Source organism: Triticum aestivum, chromosome 1B, assembly GCF_018294505.1.
Source record: "Triticum aestivum cultivar Chinese Spring chromosome 1B, IWGSC CS RefSeq v2.1, whole genome shotgun sequence".
In the NCBI taxonomy this organism is placed as follows: Eukaryota; Viridiplantae; Streptophyta; class Magnoliopsida; order Poales; family Poaceae; genus Triticum; species Triticum aestivum.
In genome coordinates this window covers 241,904,631-241,926,838 of record NC_057795.1, presented here as the reverse complement: position 1 = coordinate 241,926,838, position 22,208 = coordinate 241,904,631, and the positions used below count along the sequence as shown (strand labels likewise).

The window sequence follows — 22,208 nt, the reverse complement described above, 5'->3', positions numbered from 1 at the left end:
GCGGATGTGCAACACCCCCTCATGCATCTCAATGGTTTGAGGATGACGCAGCACCTCCGCGAGATAGGGGTTGATGACTCTCTCGAAAAACTTGTCCTTGGGAGCGCTTGGAGACGACATGATGCTCTCGATCTGAAACAGAAACAGCTCGAAATGAAAACAGAGGATATTTGCGTGATACATTGGTCAAAACCTTCGGGAGTATATATAATGATTTTTTACAGACCAAAATACGTAACATACAAGAAAACGGAGTCCAAGAGGCACATGAGGTGCCCACGAGACAGGGGGCGCGCCCTACAGGGGGGGCGCGGCCTCCTCTCTCCTCGGAGCCTGGTGTCCCTTTCGGACTACTTCTTTCTTCGTAAAATTCTTAAATAATCCAAAACTGATAAAAATTGCCATTAGAGTTGTTTTGGAGTCGGTTTACTTACCGTACCACGTACCTATGCCTTTTCGAAGGCTGGAACGTTCTGGAAAGTGTCCCTTATGTATTCCTGAGGGTTATGGTTTCAATAATATTAGTTTCAACATTGATAGGATTACCTGAAAGATAATGTTTAATTCTTTGACCGTTTACCACCCTCGGATTTGTGCCTTCGAAGTTGTTGATTTTTATAGCACCAGAACAATAGACCTCCTTGATAACGTAGGGACCTTCCCATTTTGAGAGAAGTTTTCCTGCAAAAAATCCTAAACGAGAGTTGAATAATAACACATAATCTCCTACGTTAAACTCACGCTTTTCTATCCTCTTATCATGCCAGCGTTTGACTTTTTCTTTGAAAAGCTTGGCATTCTCATATGCTTGGGTTCTCCATTCATCAAGTGAGCTAATATCAAACAACCTTTTCTCACCGGCAAGTTTGAAGTCATAATTGAGCTCTTTAATAGCCCAATATGCTTTATGTTCAAGTTCGAGAGGTAAATGACATGCTTTTCCATAAACCATCTTATATGGAGACATACCCATAGGATTTTTGTATGCAGTTCTATAGGCCCATAATGCATCATTAAAGTTTTTGGACCAATTATTTCTAGACCTATTCACAGTCTTTTGCAAAATGAATTTGAGCTCTCTATTGCTCAAATCTACTTGACCACTAGACTGCGGGTGATAAGGAGATGCGATTCTATGATTGACATCATACTTAGCAAGCATCTTACGGAAAGCACCATGAATAAAGTGTGAACCACCATCAGTCATAAGATATCTAGGGACTCCAAACCTCGGAAAAATAACTTCTTTAAGCATTTTAATAGAAGTGTTATGATCAACACTACTAGTTGGAATAGCTTCTACCCACTTAGTAACGTAATCAACAACAACTAAAATATGTGTATAACCATTGGAAGCAGGAAAAGGTCCCATATAATCAAAGCCCCAAACATCAAACGGTTCAATAACAAGAGAATAATTCATAGGCATTTCTTGACGTCTACTAATGTTACCTATTCTTTGACATTCATCACAAGATAAGACAAACTTACGAGCATCTTTGAAGAGAGTAGGCCAATAAAAACCACATTGTAGTACCTTGTGTGTAGTTCTATCTCCAGCGTGGTGTCCTCCATAGGATTCAGAGTGACACTTGCATAGGATTTGTTCATGTTCATGCTTACGCACACAACGTCTAATAATACCATCTACTCCTTCTTTATAAAGGTGTGGATCATCCCAGAAGTAATGTCTTAAATCATAAAAGAACTTTTTCTTTTGCTGGTATGTGAAACTAGGCGGTATATATTTAGCAACAATGTAATTAGCATAGTCAGCATACCAAGGAGCAGTACGAGAAGCATTGACGACCGCTAATTGTTCATCAGGATAGCTATCATTAATAGGCAGTGGGTCATCAAGAACATTCTCTAACCTAGACAAGTTGTCTGCAATGGGGTTCTCAACTCCCTTGCTATCAATAATATGCAAGTCAAATTCTTGGAGCAAGAGAACCCATCTAATGAGTCTAGGCTTAGCATCTTTCTTTTGCATAAGATATTTAATAGCAGCATGATCAGTGTGAATAGTAACTTTGGAATCAACAATATAAGGTCTAAACTTATCACATGCAAACACAACTGCTAAGAACTCTTTTTCAGTAGTAGCATAATTTCTCTGGGCAGTATCAAGAGTCTTACTAGCATACTGGATAACATTCAATTTCTTATCGACTCTTTGCCCTAAAACAGCACCTACAGCATAATCACTAGCATCGCACATAATTTCCAAAAGGTAAATTCCAATCAGGTGGCTGAACAATAGGTGCAGTGATCAAAGCTTTCTTGAGTGCTTCAAATGCTTCTACACAATCATCATCAAAGACAAAAGGAATATCTTTTTGCAATAAATTAGTCAGAGGCCTAGAGATTTTAGAAAAGTCCTTAATGAACCTCCTATAAAAGCCGGCATGACCAAGGAAACTTCTTATACCTTTTATGTCCTTGGGACATGGCATCTTTTCAATAGCATCAACTTTGGCTTTATCAACTTCAATACCTCTCTCGGAGATCTTGTGCCCCAAGACAATGCCTTCATTAACCATAAAGTGACACTTTTCCCAATTCAGGACGAGACTAGTGTCTTCGCATCTCTGCAAAACTCGATCAAGGTTGCTCAAACAATCATCAAAAGAAGATCCATAGACGGAGAAGTCATCCATGAATACCTCACAAATCTTTTCACAAAAATCAGAAAATATAGCCAGCATGCATCTTTGAAAGGTAGAAGGTGCATTACATAAACCAAAAGGCATACGTCTATAAGCAAAAGTACCAAAAGGGCAAGTAAAAGTAGTTTTAGATTGATCCTTCGCGGACACAAGTATTTGAGGGAAGCCAGAATAATCATCTAGAAAGCAAAAATGTGTGTGTTTGGATAGCCTTTCTAGCATTTGACCAATACAAGGTAAAGGGTAATGATCTTTCTTAGTAGCTTTGTTTAACTTACGGAAATCAATTACCATCCTATAGCCTGTAATAATTCTTTGCAGGATCATTTCATCTTTATAATTAGGTACAACGGTAATACCTCCCTTTTTAGGGACACAATGGACAGGGCTTACCCATTCACTATCAGGAACGGGATAAATAATACCTGCCTCAAGGAGCTTTAGTATCTCCTTTCTTACCACTTCGTTCATTTTGGGATTTAATCGTCTTTGAGGATCTCTAACTGGTTTGGCATCTTTCTCCACTGAAATTTTGTGTTGTCATAATGTGGGACTAATGCCCTTAAGATCATCCAGAGTATATCCAATAGCAGCTTGGTGCTTCTTCAGAGTTTTCAATAATCTTTCTTGTTCTTTCTCTGAAAGGTTAGCACTAATAATAATAGGATATATTTCTTTTTCATCAAGATAAGCATCCTTAAGATTATCAGGTAAGGGTTTGAGTTCAAACACGGGATCACCCTTGAGTGGAGGGGGATCCCCAAGAATTTCATCTGGAAGGTTATGTTTAAGCATAGGTTGTTGTCTAAGGAACACCTCATCTTTTTCTTCCCTTTCCTTCATAAACATATCATTTTCATGGTCTAACAAATAATGTTCTAACGGATCGGTTGGAGGAACAACAATGGAAGCAAGACCAATAATCTCATATTTACTAGGTTGTTCCCTTTCACGAGGTTGTCTACTAAACTTAGCAACATTGAACTCATGAGACATACCATCTATGCCAACAGTGAAGACCTTCCTTTTACAATTAATCTTAGCACTAGCAGTATTTAAGAAGGGTCTACCAAAAATAATGGGACAAAAATCATCTTGTGGGGAAGCAAGAACAAGAAAATCAGCAGGGTATTTAATCTTTCCACACAAGACTTCCACATCTCTAACAATCCCAATAGGTTTAATGGTGTCCCTATTAGCAAGCTTAATAGTAACATCAATGTCTTCTAATTCAACAGGTGCAATATCGTGCATAATTTCTTTATAAAGATCATAAGGTATCGCACTAGCACTAGCACCCATATCACATAAGCCATGATAACAATGATCTCCTATTTTAACAGAAATAACAAGCGTGCCAACAACAGGTCTACGTGTCTTAGTATCGGGTCTAGCAATAATAGCAGTTTCACCCAGGAAAGAGATAACATGCCCATCTAAGTCCTCATCCAAGAGATCTTCAATCATAGCAATACCAGGTTCAACATTAATTTGCTCAGGAGGTGTATAGGTCCTAATATTACTCTTACGAACAACAGTCGAAGCCTTAGCATGATCTTTTATCCTAACAGGAAAAGGAGGTTTTTCGACATAAGCAGTAGGAATAATAGGATCACTATATGTAATAGCCTTCTCTTTGACTGTAATAGGTGCAACTATTTTCACTTCAATAGGAGGATTATATTTAAACCACTTCTCTTTAGGGAGATCAACGTGGGTAGCAAAAGTTTCACAAAAAGTAGCTACTATCTCAGAGTCAAGTCCATACTTAGAGCTAAATCCACGGAAAGCATAGGTATCCATAAAAGATTTAACACAATCGAACTTAGGTGTCATACCTGACTCCTTACCATGGTCGGAACCCCAATCTACAGAGTTGCGTTTAATTCTTTCCAATAAGTCCCATTTGAAATCAATAGTCTTCAGCATATAGGAACCAGCACAGGAAGTATCGAGCAAGTTGCGATTATCAAGAGAAAGCCGAGCATAAAAATTCTGAATAATCATTTCCCGAGAGAGCTCATGATTGGGGCATGAATATAACATTGACATAAGCCTCCCCCAAGCTTGAGCGATGATTTGTCCTTTGCGAGGCCAAAAATTATATATGTAATTACGATCACGATGAACAAGATGCATAGGATAGAACTTCTGGTGAAATTCCAACTTCAATCGCTTATAATTCCAAGATCCAGTATCATCACATAGCCTATACCATGTCATTGCATCTCCCTTCAAAGATAAAGGGAAGACCTTCCTTTTGACAACATCATCGGGAATACCTACAAGCTTAAATAATCCACAAACTTCATCTACAAAGATAAGGTGTAAATCGGGATGCAATGTTCCGTCTCCTGCAAAAGGATTAGCTAGCAGTTTTTCTATCATACCCGAAGGAATCTCAAAGTCAATATTTTCATAAAGTTCAGTAGGTTGAGGAGCATCTCTTTGCTCTTCTGGTTGGGGTGAAGATACCCCAAACAAGACCCTCAAAGGATTAGTTTCCATAGTGACAAGTAATAGAAAATTTCAGCACACTTCATAAATGTTTCCTTACAAAGTTCCACTCACCAAAAGCGCTACACTCCCCGGCAACGGCACCAGAAAAGAGTCTTGATGACCCACAAGTATAGGGGATCTATTGTAGTCCTTTCGATAAGTAAGAGTGTCGAACCCAACAAGGAGCAGAAAGAAATGATAAGCGGTTTTCAGTAAGGTTTTCTCTGCAAGCACTGAAATAGTAGGTGATAGATAGTTTTGTGATAAGATAAATAGTAACGAGCAAAAATTAAATAGAGTAAATAAAGTGCAGCAAGGTGGCCCAATCCTTTATGTAGCAAAGGATAAGCCTGGACAAATTCTAATAATGAAGAAGGATCTCCCGAGGACACATTGGAAATTATCGTCAAGCTAGTTTTCATCACGTTCATAAGATTCGCGTTCGGTACTTCGATAATTTGATATGTGGGTGGAGCGACACTTGGGTACTGCCCTAACTTGGACAAGCATCCCACTTATGATTAACCCGTGTTGCAAGCATCTGCAACTACAGAAAGGAGTATTAAGATAAACCTAACCACAACATTAAACATATGGGTCCATATCAACCCCTAACGAAGCAATGCATAAACTAGGGTTTAAGCTTCTGTCACTCTAGCAACCCATCATCTACTTATTACTTCCTTATGCCTTCCTCTAGGCCCAAATAATGGTTAAGTGTCATGTAGTCTACGTTCACATGACACCACTAGAGGAAAGACAACATACATCTCATCAAAATACCGAACGAATACCAAATACACATGACTACTAATAGCAAGACTTCACCCATGTCCTCAGGAACAAACGTAACTACTCACAAAGCATATTCATGTTCATAATGAGAGGAGTAATAATATGCATAAAGGATCTGAACATATGATCTTCCACCAAAGTAAACCAATTAGCATCAACTACAAGGAGTAATCAACACTACCAGCAACCCACAGGTACCAATTTGTGGTTTTGATACAAGATTGGATACAAGAGATGAACTAGGGTTTTGAGAGGAGATGGTGCTGGTGAAGATGTTGATGGAGATTGACCCCCTCCCGATGAGAGGATCATTGGTGATGATGTTGGTGATGATTTCCCCCTCCCTGAGGGAAGTGTCCCCAGCGGAACAGCTCCGCCAGAGCGCTAGATTGATACCGCCAAGGTTCCACCTCGTGGCGGCGGAGTTTCGTCCCGTAAGCTTGCCCATGATTTTTTTCCAGGGTAAAAGTGATTATATAGCAGAAGATGGACGCCGGAGGCACACCAGGGGGCCCAGGAGATAGGGGGCCGCGCCCTACAGGGGGGGCACCCCCTGTCTCCTGGACAAGGTGTGGGCCCCCTGGCCTATTTCTTTCGCTCATAAATTCTTATTAAATCCAAAAGGTTTTTTCATGGAGTTTCAGGACTTTTGGAGTTGTGCAGAATAGGTTTCCAATGTTTGCTCCTTTTCCAGCCAGAATTCCAGCTGCCGGCATTCCCCCTCTTCATGGTAAACCTTGTAAAATAAGAGAGAATAGCCATAAGTATTGTGATATAATGTGTAATAACAGCCCATAATGCAATAAATATTGATATAAAAGCATGATGCAAAATGGACATATCAACCTGCCAAATTTGTTAACTACACATTCACACATGTTTCATCTTATCATGTGCCCCATTGATCTAAAAAGCCCTCTCTTCACTTTTACTTCACGTACACCATTCCTTTTGAGTAAAAACTACACAAAGTGTGGCCAGAAATATATTTTAGAAAATCTACATATATACAACATTACAAAGTTATATGGAGTATGAAACTTAATTTGCATGGTGCACCCAATGATATTTATTCGCATTGTGAATTTTTATATTTTTATACTATATATAAAGTTAGTGATAATAAAGAGGAACCATCTATAGACCCTCTAAAAGTACGCCCCGGCATATTCACGCATTTTTCATCTTTGTCTGGCGGGATATACACCGACGATCATTGTATTTGAAGCGAAAGTATGATATGTTTATTGGACTTCAAAATACACTCATTACTGTCTCCATTTATGTCTTGTGGTTATTATACAGTCACGGGCTCACTGTACACCTCTGTATTTATCGAAGGCATGACTAGTTGACAAGTTAAACGCTCCACATGGCGCATCTAGTGTTGGATCATCAGCACACATTATCTCACTAACGTAGGGCCCACCGGTTGGCGGGTATAAGAATGAAAACAAATGATTAAAAAATATTGGACGGTGGGTATTCGAAGTCATGACCGAAGGCACGGTGGACAAGGTGGCCTTGTATTGGTATGCTAATCGGTCTCTTTTAATACATAGGAGCTAGTGTGGTGATTACACACACATGCACATGCACACAAACTTCATGGATGCAACCCTCACATGTACACACACAACCACGCCACACACACACGCACGCAACACTTGCACGTACACACGCATGCATGCACACACAACACGGTCAACACACATGCTCACGCTCAAGTGCTCAACCTGCACGTGCATGCACACACATCAGGCCTTGGCACACACATACAAAACCAGGTGGTTCCCCCGCACTGGTTGGATTCTTGTCGCGCCTGCGTAAATTTGTGTTTATCTTACTTTTTTCCTTTGCGAACTGACAGGTGGGACCCACAAGGAAGTTGGTGAATTTAACCAGTCAACATAGTGCCACAAAGTCTATTTGGTCGGTCAACTGAGTGCAATCCGATGCTGAACGGTGAGCAAGTGACCGTGTAATCACCCCAAAATGTATATAGTGACCGTAATGAGCATATTTTACACTTTTCGCTTCAAATACACTGACCGCCAGTGTATTTATCTCTCTTGATCTCTCTGTGGATCTGAGTAGGACAACCTCCCACTGCCTAAATTGGCACACGCCACCCCATTATTGTTGTACTGGTTTCATAAGAGCAAACAAGCATTCACTTCTACCAGACAAACTCTAGATATGAGTTACAAATGCTATGACAACGAATACAAATATTTGAATCCACTTTATTCCCAATTTCTCTCTATAGGCGCTCAAAAAGTACATATCTACACGTTCTCGCATGTTACATCTAACAACTATGCAATACAACACTACTACACTCTTAACACAATAAATCATATGTGTTTTTAGTTTGAGTAGATCTTATATTGCTACTTCAATTATTCAGTTTGCATACATTAAAATTGCGTTGAAATGCATGGCTAGTATCATCTAGTGATATGAAAGGTCCGACTACACACACACACAAAGGGCCCATTACACATTCAAGCATTTCACATCTTTCTCTCGCTCTCTGTGCCAAACTAACTATGCCAAACTACCCTGCCTATCGCGCGGGGAAAATCCCGCCCTCGCCTATTTAAACGGATTTGTATCAATGGATCGTGCGAAACCGCAAAACTATAGTAGTACTACAGTACAAGTAACAGTTCGCTGGGCTACCGTGTCATGTACTCTTCCATCGTAAGAGTGGAGCGGTCACTTTTATAAATGTTCTACTTCCTTTTGCCAACATGTGGGACATCAAACAACCGAGTCCACGTGCCATGCAGCAAATAACAATGCAGAGCAGGAGGGGGACGCACCCAATCTTGGTGCCATAGTAGTAATGAGCAATGAGGCATCAAATCAGAAAGTTGCACCTTTCCCGCAATTATGTTGGAGGGACAAAGTGATGCTCAAAAAAATAGTTGGAGGGATGAAGAAACCGTCATTTCCCTCTTTGTTGAATCCGCTTCTCCCTCATCTTCTTCAAGTTAACCAAGTGTTGCTTCTTCCGTTTTTCTGCGTCATGTGGGACGCGGGTCGACTTGGTACATCACTCCAACATGGGACCACATGTTAGCAAACCGGTAGGCCAACCTCCTCTAAAAATAAGAAACCTCCCCCGCTTTTTGCACGGAAAAATCACCTCCTTTTTCCTAATCTTGATATTCTTTCTTAGATCAATATATTTGTGATTTGTATTGATAGCACCAAGGAGCAAAATCAAGTGGTATGCTTAAGGGCATCCACAATGTGTAGCCAAATGGAGGGTGCTGCCAAATCAAAATAAGAGGGAACCGAAGCTCCCTGGTGCGCCAATGCCAAATTGATTAAAGGAATAAAAAATGCAACCTCTCCCCTATTTCTGCCATGCTTGGACGCATGCATAGAGCACAGAGTCTACTCCTTGTCCGTTCTATAAAAAATCACAAAGTAATGAGGCATCAAACCAGACAACAAGGACAAAGAAACAGTTATTTCACTCTTCGCTCACTCCACTTCTCCATTGTCCTGTTCAAGAAACCACCTTTACCGCAGTAAGCTGGACGGACGACGCTATTGTGCTACTACCTCTGTCCTGGTTTATTGGTCTTGGCAAATTTTGACCATAAATTTAACTAAGAAAATGTTCATGCATGTAACAAAAAATTATATCACTGAAAACTACATTCAAATATAAACCCAACGATATAATTTTTGTAGACATACCTAAACATTTTATTAGTTAAATATTTGGACAAAATTTGTCAAACTTACAAAGGAGACCAATAAACCAGGATGAAGGTAGTATATTTAGGCCTCCTTTGGTTCAACAGACTTCCTAGATGTAAAGAAGGCGGTTGTCTCGGCTTGCAGGTGACACTTGCTAAAGACATACCATGGTGTGCCTCAATGGTGCGCTCCATCGAATGCACTTGGCCAAAGCCACAGCGATCGAGATATCGTCGATGTCACCATCATGGGGATGGAACTCAAATAGTTACTCCCTCCATTTTTTGTATACAAGGCCACAATAAAAATAACAATTTGTAGCTATATAAGGCAACTAACACTAATTGAGGCAAAATTGATGGGGTTTTCCTTATACTAGCAACCAAGGACATTAATATCCCCTCGCATGCATGCGGAAGTGAGAAGGTTGGTTTGCATGTGATGCATTAGTCAACAAATGAGGAGTGAGAGGGTTAGCTTGTTGGGTGTTGGAGAAAGAGATACGCATTAATTAACACGTCAAACAAGTAGGAAAGCTAGATTTTAACATTGGCTTAAACTGACATTAATGTTTACCCTGGTAGTACCTGATATGAGTTTGTGGCCTTGTATACTTCTACAAAAATAGAGGGAGTATATGATTATTACAATGATTGCGGCCGGACAGGCGAAGGGGACGCCTTTTTACCGGATTTAGTACTACAAAATTCAGCGTCATTATAATTGTGATTTCCAACGATGTATAGCGCGAAGGCAAAGAACTACCAAGTGTCATATTCACAATTTGTTTCTTGACGGGGTTATCTTCAGAAGTTTAAACTGAGGCAAAGGAAGACTCGCCTCATGCCTATCGCTTTCCCATCAGACCAGCGCACGTTCGATCTACCCCATGGCTCGATGCAAATGGGCTTGGCATTTCACTACATGTGGGAACGCATGTCGGCAATCCAACCACGGGCCACACACACACTAGGCTGCCCCACCGTCACATTTCGAATCATGACTTGTATCAATCTATCCCGCAAAAGAAACCCTACCCTTCATTTTTAGCACTGTATGTACTAAAATCGAAGTTGCTCACCCTCACAAACTAGATGTTACGATTTACAAGTTCAAAATGAAATGGAGGTACACTTACGCATGCATGTCGCGGGCGCACCGCACCCTCACAACAGTCGATCCGGAAAGCCGCAAACCCAACCCAAGGGTATGCGCCTCGGCTTGTCTTTTTCACTAACGCTTGGTACCGCATGTTATCAAGCCAAACTTACCCATCCAACCGCTAACACCTATTGGTGCAACGAACGCTCATGTTTGTTGACCAGACCGATGCACATGCATGCTGATAATCATGCAAGCACCAATATATGACACAAGGCTAACCCAGCGAAACCACGATTCATGAGATCATGGAGCGTATCAAGAAGACCAAGCTAAACATGTATGTCAAAGATTCAAGAGAAGTTTCCCTTGCTGGCTAGGCGAGTCCCACAAGGTCGACACAGCAAGAAAGAGCAAAACCAAATCGTGCCAGCCTCGCCTCCGGGGCGATTGGAGGCCGAACGCGCACCCCTCCTAGAAGGCCCTGCAAGCCGCTGCCTCTAGCAGGCACAAGATAATTGCCACCGCTCCACCACATCACAACACCAACCACTTATCGATGCGGTGTCGAACGTCCAGGCAGCTAAAGTTCTCTCACAAAATAGGTGGAGTCAAAAATAGAAGACATATCATGCTCATTTGAATCCCGTCTAAGGGCGTGTCAAGGTGATATACAAAGCTGGCTAAGCAGTGGTATAAGCTTGTCTGGAAAGCACCCATGGAAGCCACCTAAGGTAGCATTTATGGAATTTTGTACTAAGTGCCAGAGTTAGGTCTGATAGCACTGTTAGCTCTCTAATTAGAAGATAATGACTGTTTTGCCACTATTGTTACCCCTTAAGCTATAAAAGGTGGCCCAAGGCAACCAAGAGAGGGTTTTAGACCCCCTCACACTTGTATGCGCATAGCAGCTCTCCTCGAGGCTAATTTGTCGAGCTTGAGCATTGCGTGTTGTTGTGTGTTCGTCCACCCAATCCACCAAAGCAAGATTAGGGTTTTACGCTTCCCAGCGGCCCGAACCTATGTAAAAACCACCAGAGTACCTTTGTCGTGCTGCCTCATGGCCTCCGCTCATTGTGCAATATGATCTTCCCCCTTGCCGAATCATAAGGGGCTCATGGCCCCATAGGTGATCGTGTTCATCCACGACATCTTTGGCACACCAGGTAGGGGGAAGGGCTTGCACGAATCCTAAGCTGTGAACAACGTGTCGATCTTCATCATCGTCTTCTTTGTCAGCATCTTCTTTGTCCATGGTGCCCAAGAAAAAGCCTGGTGTGGCAGCATGTCCCTCCAATTTGAAGGCCCACTCACACGTAGTTGCGGACGCCGCAGGCACCACGGCAGTGTGGGTGAGGCAGGTGCCATAGGCGAAACGACCGGCGCAGGCGGTGCCATTGTTGTGTTCCCTGCGGCCGAAGCTAGAGCAGGAAACACCAGAGATGGGCATCATCAATAGCATCCTGGCAAACTTGACCTAGAAGCTGCAGGGGGAGGAAACGACTAGTCTCCACCTCCCCGCCGCACTAGCGGATGCAGTCACAATAGCGACACTCGCTATAGTGCAAGCCGTAATCTTCCAATTTTGCCCACTACACGCGCAGCTATGAGGCACATGCCTTGCCCAGGATGAGATGGGCAAGGCAGCGCACCGAACGGGACCGTCGACCTCCGACCACAGCCTGCTCACCACCAGACCGTCTTGGCGACTAGTCCACGACGGTAAGAACACGATGACACTCTTGCTGGTCCTACTAGGAGTCGAGCGACATTGCGGTCTGCCTTGCTGGGCATGCCAAGCACAACCGCATTAATGATGACACGGGACCAACTTCTTTTAAATTTCCCACCAACTGCTGACAAGATGGAAGAGTGGAGGGCCACTATCCAAATTTTGATTGGCTTACCGAGGCCGGTAAATCATAGCATGCGGAGCCATCACGATGCCGGCAAATGGAAACGGCGGCCCGAGACGCTGGTCATGTTGAGAGGTCTACACCGACGGTGCAATCCCCTCCGTGACAGCAGACTCAGTGGCAGCCTCAACGAGCCCGACGAGATGTCGATGGCTTCGTCTGACCCGCAAGCCCATTGTGATCAGCGTCGAGTTTTGGAAGACCGGTGAAAGGAAGATGCACGCGTCACCGTAGAGCGATGCCGAGAGGCACGCCGTCAGTCTGACAAGCTCAATGGCCGAGATGATGACCAATCCACACCCATTGTTGGCGGTTACTTACCTTTTGAGGTTGGTTGCCCTTCCTTCACTCGCGAGCTACGACAGGTCCACTAGCCATCTGCCCGAGTTTTCAAGCCCGAACTGCAAGAAAAATATGACGGAAAGTTAAACCTAGCAGAGTTTTTGAGCATTTACACAATTGCTATTCAAGCCGCAGGAGGCAGAGATGAGAAGGTGTTCGCCAACTATTTCCCTTTGGTAATAAAGCCAAATGTGCGATCGTGGCTGATGCACCTGCCAGAAAACTCAATTTCATCATGGGCAAACTTGTGCAATGAGTTCGTTGGCACCTTCACTTGTGGTCATCAAGAGCCTGGACAGCCGAGTGATCTGCAGGTCCTTCCATAGAAAGAAGCGGAGGATCTACGCAAGTATATACAGAGATTCAGTTGAGTGCACTGTAACATACCGGAAATACATCCCGCAGCTGTGATTTCCGCGTTCCATTCGAACATGCACAACAAAAGGTTGTGAGCTAAGATGAGCGTCTGGCTGCCCAAGACCATCAACGAGTTGTACACCTTGGGGGATAAGTGTGCTTGGACTGAAGAAGGGAGGCGACTCCCTAGAGAGGAGGCTAGCATTGAAATCGATTCATATGATGAAGACGGTATCACCAATCCTAAGGGGAGGAACCAGAGGTGCAATAAGAAGTGCAAAGAGAAGGCTGTATTGGTTGTTGAGAGATTTTATGATCCTAGTGCCAGCAAGAAGACCAAGATTGACGCCACTCGCAAGGGAGCTGCCACGTGCGCTGATTGCCAGGAGGCCGCGGCAGCGGAGAAAGCTGGGTAATCTAATGGGCCATACAACAAAATCCACCGCTCCAAGCGCCATGACCTCCAAGAATGTCATCAAGATGAGCAGCTTGTTAAGAAGCAAAAGGCTGAATATGAGAAACGTGACAAGGAGAGAGGCCAAGAGGGTGCTGCTGGGAAGGGCCAAGGTAGTAGAGGAGGCCGCCATGACAAGGCCCCACAGCATAAGGAAAAACCTGCTAGAGGCCGTGATAAGAAAGAGGGAGACGACGGGAGTAATGAAGAAGAGGAAGAAGAAACCAGTGAACAAGAATTCCAGAAGGTGACCGAAGCCATGTGCATTGATGGGGGCACATCTTTGCATTCTTCTCACCTGCAGCTCAAGTAGTGGGCCCATGAGGTCAATGTCGTGGAGCCAGCTCTAGACTCCCAAAGGCCACTTAAATGGTCCGGCACGCCTATCATCTTAAACGAAGAGGAACACCCTCACCACACCACTGCAGTAGGTTATTTGCCGTTGTTGGTTTCCCCAATGATCCGCAACCTCAAAGTAACAAAGATACTAGCTGACGGTGGGGCTTGGCTGAATTTGATATCCCCTAAGGTGGTTGGTAGGCTATAGATCTCTGATGAAGAACTCAAGGCCATGGGTACATTCCAAGGAATCGACCCCGGTTGGAGCCGACCCAAAGGGTAGATCACTTTTCCTCTGACATTTGGCGGGGAACTGAACTACCGGACTGAGAGGGTCGTGTTTGATGTTGTTGAGCTTCCTTTGCCTCACAATGGGATTCTTGGTTGTCCAGCTCTGGCAAAGTTCATGGCAGCATCCCACCATGCCTATGACACTTTGAAGATGCTAGGACCAATGGGCACCATTTATATCCCATCAGACAAGAAAGATATGATCATATGTATGGACAAGATGTATCGAGACGCGGTTGCAGCTGAAGCCCCCGCTCCCGGCAGCGAAACCAAGAAGGGAAGGAAGGCTAGCAGAAATGCCGGAAGGGACTCTGGGAAGCACACCTCTTCGGAGTGAGCTGCGCCTGTTTATGACCTGCCGGAAGTTCCACTAGCAAGAGACCTAAGGTTGCTTCACGTACTGTGAAGACGGTTCCGGCAAGACAAGATGGCACTGACTATACATTCACCATCAACGCCACCCTTGATGACAAATAGGGAAGTGCGCTCGTTGCCTTCCTGCGGGCGAATGTGGATGTGTTTGCTTGGCAACCATTTGATATACCCGATCCCATGGAGGTAATCGAGCACCACCTTGTTGTTTGTCCTCATGCTCGGCCCGTCAAGCAGAAGGTCAGAAAGCAAGTTGTATAGCGGCGGAGTTTATTAACGAGGAAATCAAAAAGGTTGAAGCAGCTAGTTTGTTCAGAGGAGTATTCCGTCTGACTTGGTTAGTGAATCCAGTGGTGGTGCGCAAGGCAAACGAAAAATGGAGGCGCTGCATTGATTTCACAGACTTGAACAAAGCATGTCCAAAAGACCCTTTCCCCGTGCCGCGCATTGATCAGATTGTTGATTCCACCTCCAGATGTGATTTGTTGTCCTTTTGGATGCGTACTCCAGGTACAATCAGATATTTATGGCTAAGGAAGATGAAGAGAAGACCGCGTTCATAACTCCATGTGGCACGTACTGCTTTGCACGAATGCCTTTCGTTTTAAAGAGCGTCGGATCCACTTTTGCTAGGGTAGTACAAGTTGGTTTCGAGCCCCGGCTGCACAGGAACATGGATGACATAATGGTCAAGACAAAGGATAGATCGACGCTCATTCAAGATTTGGAAGAGACCTTTGCTAACTTGCGCAAGATCAATTTGAAGCTAAACCCTGAGATGTGTGTGTTTGATGTCCCCTCTGGCAAGCTCCTTGGTTTCTTTGTGTCACAACAGGAGATAGAGGCCAACCCCGACAAGATCAGAGCAATCGAGCAAATACAAGCACCCAAGACTGTCAAGGACATGAGGCGCTTGACTGGATATGTTGCCGCACTGAGTAGGTTTATCTCCAAGAATGCCGAGCGTTCCCTGCCTTTCTTCAAAATCTTGAAGAAGGCAGGCCCGATGAAGTGGACCATGGAAGCAGAAGCAGTGCTGCAAGACCTGAAAGATTACCTTTCCTCTGCTTCCACCTTAGTCATGCCTAACCACAAGAGTCGTTGTTGCTATATTTATCTACAACGAATCAAGTGGTTAGCGCAACACTGGTGGCACAGCGAGAAGTGGATGTGGAAGGAGCCGCAGCAACTATTCCATCCGGAGATGGAACTGAGCCAGTCGCGGTAGGAATGGTCATAGAATAGGGGGCAGAGCAAGCTAGCGAAGGTAATCCTAAAACTGCAGCAAAGAAAAAAGTGGTGCAAAGGCCAGTATACTTTGTCAGGTCTTTATTACAGGGCGCTAGGTCAAGGTACTCTGGAGTGCAAAAGCTGATCTTTGGCCTTATCATGGCCCCGAGGAAACGGTGCCACTACCGCTAAGCCCACGAGATCACAGTTGTCACCCGTTTTCCACTACAACGCATATTGAGGAACCCCAAAGCCACGGGCAGAATAGTTGAATGGGCACTAGAGTTGTCAAGCATTCGTTTAAAGTATGAAAGCACTTCAACTATTCAGAGCAGGGCATTGGCGGAGTTCATTAGAAAATTGAAACCCACTCCAGACGAAGAAGTACCAGAGATGGTTCTCCCCGACAAGGAGGCGCCTAAGGAGTGGATCATGTATTTTGATGGTGCTTTCTCGCTGTAGGGCGCCGGAGCCAGTGTGCTTCTTGTTGCGCCCACCAGAGAGCACCTCAAATATGTGGTTCAAATTCACTTTCCCAGGAAGGAAGGCCACTAATAACACTACTGAGTATGAGGGGCTCCTTGTCAGGCTCAGAATTGCAATGGAGTTAGGAATCAAGAAACTAATTATCCATGGAGATTCTCAGCTAGTGGTGAGGCAATTCAACAAATATTATCTGAGTCCGTTGATGGAGGCATATGTGGAGGAAGTGAGGAGGTTGGAAGAGCACTTTGATGGATTACAAGCAGAACATGTGCCACGAGCAGAAAATGGCATCGCCAATCACTTGTCAAAGTGCGGCATGCAAAAGCTCCCTGTGGAACCAGGGACTTTTGTCCTCCATCTAACTCAACCATCAGTATCCCCTTCCACAATGGCCAGAAAAAGGAGAAAGTTGAACCCCAACAAGCATTTCCCGACAGAACTCCCCGATGCTGCTGGTAGAGAGGCTGGCGGGGGCAACCCTACTTCGGTTGGTGAGTAGCACCCTCCTACCGAACCACAAGTTCTTGCGGTATAGGGAAGCGCTCCCACAAACAAAGAGGTGTCATTAGTCCTTGTTGTCGAGCCACAGGCTCCCACATGGGTACATCACTTAGTCCATTTCCTTCAAACAGGAGAACTTCCCGAAGAACAAGAAGAAGCCAAAAATATCCTGATGATCCAGTATGTATCATTTTGGCGATGACATTCTTTATAGAAAGAGGCCAAACAGGGTGAAACTGAAGTGCATCTTTGGGCAAAATGGGCTGAAGGTGTTGGCAGAAATACATGGACGTGCATGTGGCTCTCACATTGGATCAAGATCCCTGGTCGGAAAAGCCTTCCGGCAGGGTTTCTACGTGACCACAGCCCTCTAGGATGTGACTAAGCTAGTCACCAAGTGTTAAGCCTGCCAGTTCTATTCCAAGAACATCCATCAACCAGCTCAAGCTCTCAAGACAATCCCTTTATCCTGGACATTTTCGGTCTGGGGCCTCGATATCTTGGGCCTCTTCCCCTGTGCTACCGGGGGCTTTGAATTCTTGTACGTTGCAATCGACAAGTTTACAAAGTGCTCAGAAGTGGAGCCAGTGAGGAAGGAGACCACACAATCAGTTGTCAAGTTCTTGAAAGGATTGGTATGTCATTTTGGAGTACCCATCATAGTGATCAGCAACAATGGCATGCAATTCACGAGTCATGCCTTCATGAAGTACGTCCAAAGACTTTTGAGCAAGTTCTCCTTCGCGCTATGTTGCTCATCCATGGAGCAACGGGCAAGCTCAGCGGATGAATGCTGAAGTGCTTCCTAGGCTCAAGTTGAGGACTTCCGATAAGTTGCAAAAATGCGGCAGACGCCGGTGGTTCTTTGGTCCCTCCGGACGACACCAAATCGAGCCACCGGCCAGACTCCCTTCTCCCTAGTGTATGGGGCAGAAGGAGTGCTCCCTACGGAACTCATATATGGGTCACCTCGAGTACATGCCTACGATGAAGTAGAGGAACAAAAGTCCAGCATGACGATGTCATGATCCTCGAGGAAGATCGTCTTCGGGCCGTTGTGCGTGCTACATGCTACCAGCAAGCCCTGCATCGCTATCATAGCCGCAGGATTCACACCCGGAGTCTTGAGGAAGGCGACCTTGTCCTTATGCGTGTTCAGTCCGCCAAGGGTTACAACTAGTTGACATCGAAGTGGGAAGGCCCTTACTGGGTAATACAAGTCACCAGACCTAGTGTAGTCCGTCTGGAGACCAAAGATGTTATTACATTGCAAAACTCATGGAATATTGAGCATCTTGGCAAGTTCTACCCATAAGATGCAGCTGTCAGGCTCAGTCCCAGCAACCACCTTTTATACAAGCCTAGCCGATGTGCTGTCGTTTCCCCCCTGTACTAACGACAGGGTCCCTGCCGCAGATAAACTCCCCGAAAGGAAGAAATAAGAATAAGCTGGCATATCGATCCCCGGCAGCATAAAGCAGATAAGTTCCCCTAGCCATGCATGGTATACGCCTATATAGAAAGCTTCTGTGTAGAAGAACCTCGTCGCCCTCAACATTTGTGCTCCCATCCTTTGATTCGAAGAATCACTTCAGTAGGGATGGTTGCTATAGCATTTGTAAAAGAGTTGATGAGCGGCCGATCCCCCTCCATGCACTTAACCCGCGAGGCCGATCCCCATGGCAGCAACGGAGGGGACCGGCAAGGTGTCTTGCCGGAAGAGCTTGTTTACTTGGAAGTATTGAGAAGTCATTTCTCAGCATGGACATAATACATGCACAAGCACCCGGCAAGTCTATCTTGTTTCATTAATACACAGATAAACAACTACAAACCATATGGGGTACAAACATGGATGGAAGATTACATAATTTAGACTAGAGTTTGGCAGATGCCTACATCTTTTATATTAAAAAAATATAAGTGCCCCGTAATGCCTTTCTTGCTCCTCTCCTCCTAGGAGCTATAGTGGGAGGTGAAAAGGGCAAAAGAAGTGCCTGGGCAGAAGCCCAGCCTAACCCGGTCAGGGCTCGCAGGACGCAGCCTGACAAGACCGGGAGGGCGATGATGAAGCCGAAAGGGCGGAAGGAGCATCTAGGTGATGCCCTGGTCACTACCGCCAGGACCAGCGGAAGGGCAGGAGGGACACCGACAGGGAAGATGAAGTCGGTGTCCACGAGGAAGCCTGCCGGAGTCTAGCTGGAGGAGGCGGAGGCATCCACACCCAAACCCCCGGCAAATCGCTCTACCGAGGCAACACTAGGAGAAAGCCTACTAGTAGCGCTTGAAATACCTATATCAGTAGCGCTGGGTCCAGCGCTACTGCTAACGCGCTATAGCGAGGTTGTATCAATAGTGCTGCCCTGACCAGTGCTACTCGTAAGTATGGTTAGCAGTAGCGCTGGTCAGGGCAGCGCTACTGCTACCTATCTATAGCACTGCAGCAAAGGAAGCGCTGCTGCTAATGCCAGGATGTTGCTAGATGCACTCCAGCGCTACTACTAGTATTCTTGCTTTCACAGATTCATACCCCCTCTACGTATTTGTGATGTATTTGTGCAGGCTCAATACAGTAGTTTCATCAGTTCATAATAACCATACACTATTGTCATCATATCATACACATACAGTAGTCCTTCATACCATCATCATCATCATTCAACACAAATATCATCACATCGCGAAAGTAGCGATACACAAGCCATGTCATGTCTTGAATATGTTCAACTGCATGGTCATGGCAGACACACAGGTTTCATCATCTCTATCTAAACCATGACGTAGAAGAGAAGAGCGACACGCATGAGCAACAGTGCGACTATGTAGTACTTGACGCACCGGCAGTTCCGCCCCCGCTCTTGCCGGAGCGTCCACCTCAAGTAACTAATTTTTGCTTCGTCTCTGCTGTGAAACCCTCTGTGGCTAGCACCCGGGTACTTGTCCACCTTGGACTGAGCATCTGGCCAGTGGTCGTAGACTCCTGCAACCCTCCCAACAAACACGGCGTAGTATTCCTTCGCCATCTCTGGTCTATGTACCTGCATCATTAGTTGATGAATTGAACGATAATATGCAACATAATGTAGTTAAGTAAACAAAGGGCATAATTAGCAAAATACAACCTATAGTAAACATAAATAATGAAGTTGCTCATAGCCAAACTAATTAACTAGAGCGATCTACGCTAGTTCAGGACCACGGTTTAATTACATGATATAGTTTTGCCATGCATAAATTCAAAGTTTTGCCATAGAAAGATAGTAGTGACACATTTTCATCGACAATCAGTCCTCCATGTCACTGTTCCAATCTTCATAGTCAGGAAGGAAGCACCCGAGCTTCTTGAAAGGCTTCAGGTCCAGACGCTAAGCGAGTAGCAGTGCGCGGACATCATCCCGCATGATTGTACCATGGTAGAACATCCTAGTTGGTCCGAGGACCTGTTTCATGACCACTTGGGCAAGCTCACACTTTACATGATAAAACTCAGCTCACATTCGATGATCTGGTGTCTTTCCTATGCTTGTGGCCTAGTTGACAATCTCGACATTGTTGGTAGTAGCTCACATGCGAAGGCGTTGATTCTCCCCTTCTGTACTCGAGCAGGTGATGCATGAGGTAGAATCCATCAGCCGTACTGGTGTACGGTTGCTGGATGCAGCAAAAGTCGGTTTGATGGTTGAAAACTAGCCCGTTCTTCCTGTACTTTTCACCTTGATATATCCACTAAACAGGCTAAAGGTTAACAGGGCACTATCAAGAACACACTTTATGTGCGTGTAATACTTTTTCTTGATGTTCTTCGATGAGTCCAAGTACATAGCATGGGAGTATTCTGAGTGCAGAATGATGAGGATGCACCCCCCCCCCCGCTACGCAAATTAAATACACCTCCAATTAGGACTTACGAAAGGATATGCGTGGATGACTTACGTGGGATGATAAGGCAGGAGAATCGCCTCCTTGTCCTTAGTAGCGATCATGAAGTTGCTGATGTACTTGCTCGCATAGTCACGGTGCTCTTTGCAGACTGCCAAGAGGCTCTCGTGCATATAGTATGGGTCCGCGATGCAGATATATTGTATGTTCTCGATCCTAATGAAGTAGTTGAGATAAGGCGCATACATGTGGACGAACTGGAAATCCAGCTTGGTCATGTGGAACATGTCGTAGATGTAGTCAAATCGCAGGATGAACTTATCTATGGTCCATCTCTCGACATACAACTTCCCGCCTGGTGCGGGTATCCTTGTTTTTCCGCGATGAGAAGGCTTTTCTCTCTGGCCAGAACATCTTCATGGAGTGTTCTTAGATCATTGTTCTGTATGTGCTCTAGCGCTTTCGCAGGGAGGATCGGGTAGCCGGCGACATGGAAACGCTTTGCACCTTCGACAGGTTTTTTGTCTACCACCCAGGGCTTCAGAGGCAGCTGGCTGGTTGAAGCAGCTCTAGCACCTTTAGGGCCTTTCCTATCTGGTCTCCTCCTTTTCTTTTTGGAGGGTGGCGGTAGTGAGCCCACCATACCTTTCCTAACCACCACCCCAGTGTCGTCGGGCTAATCAGTGGACAGCCCTCGGGTTGTTGCTGGGTAGAGGCGGCATTTGGAGGCATCTCCTGTGAGGATAGCATAAAGAGAGACTTTTTGCATTCCGCCATAGGACGTTCTGGCTTCGGAAAATCAGGCAGCATCAAGTGATCATCTCCATGCTTATAGCTACGAGCCATCAATTCTCCATCGTCATAGGAGGTATTTATATAGTTGAGAGTGTCATCATCCTCCTCCATAAAATCATCAGCATTTGTTTCTTAGACAACGAGGGCAACGTCATCTGGCACTAATGGAGGCTCTGCCTCGCGTTGTCTGCTATCACACACCACGACAGGTGCAGGTAATTTGGTAGGTGGGGTGGTGTTCATACCTTCTTGAGAAGTTGTCGTTGGTGTGATAATGGGCGCCTCGACACGAAGAAGAGTCTTTGGCCAAGGAAAGTACCAACTCTTGCATGCGCCAATCCATTTAGGGGTCTCCTCGTCATCGAGTGGTACCGGAGGAGGTAAATCCTTGAAGCCCGCTAAGACATTGGCCACGTTAACCTTGAAGACGCCATCAGGCATCTCTTGGTTGTGGAACATGCG

General features: G+C 45.0%; 1 long non-coding RNA gene across 1 annotated transcript; it reads right to left on the bottom strand.

Moving 5' to 3' along the window:
- Positions 1 to 19,708: 19,708 nt before the first annotated feature.
- LOC123089899 (uncharacterized) lies at positions 19,709 to 21,065 on the bottom strand. Its single transcript, XR_006442410.1, has 2 exons — positions 21,006 to 21,065; positions 19,709 to 20,110 (listed from the first exon to the last, which is right to left on the bottom strand). It is a non-coding gene; the product is annotated as an uncharacterized lncRNA (long non-coding RNA).
- Positions 21,066 to 22,208: the final 1,143 nt, after the last annotated feature.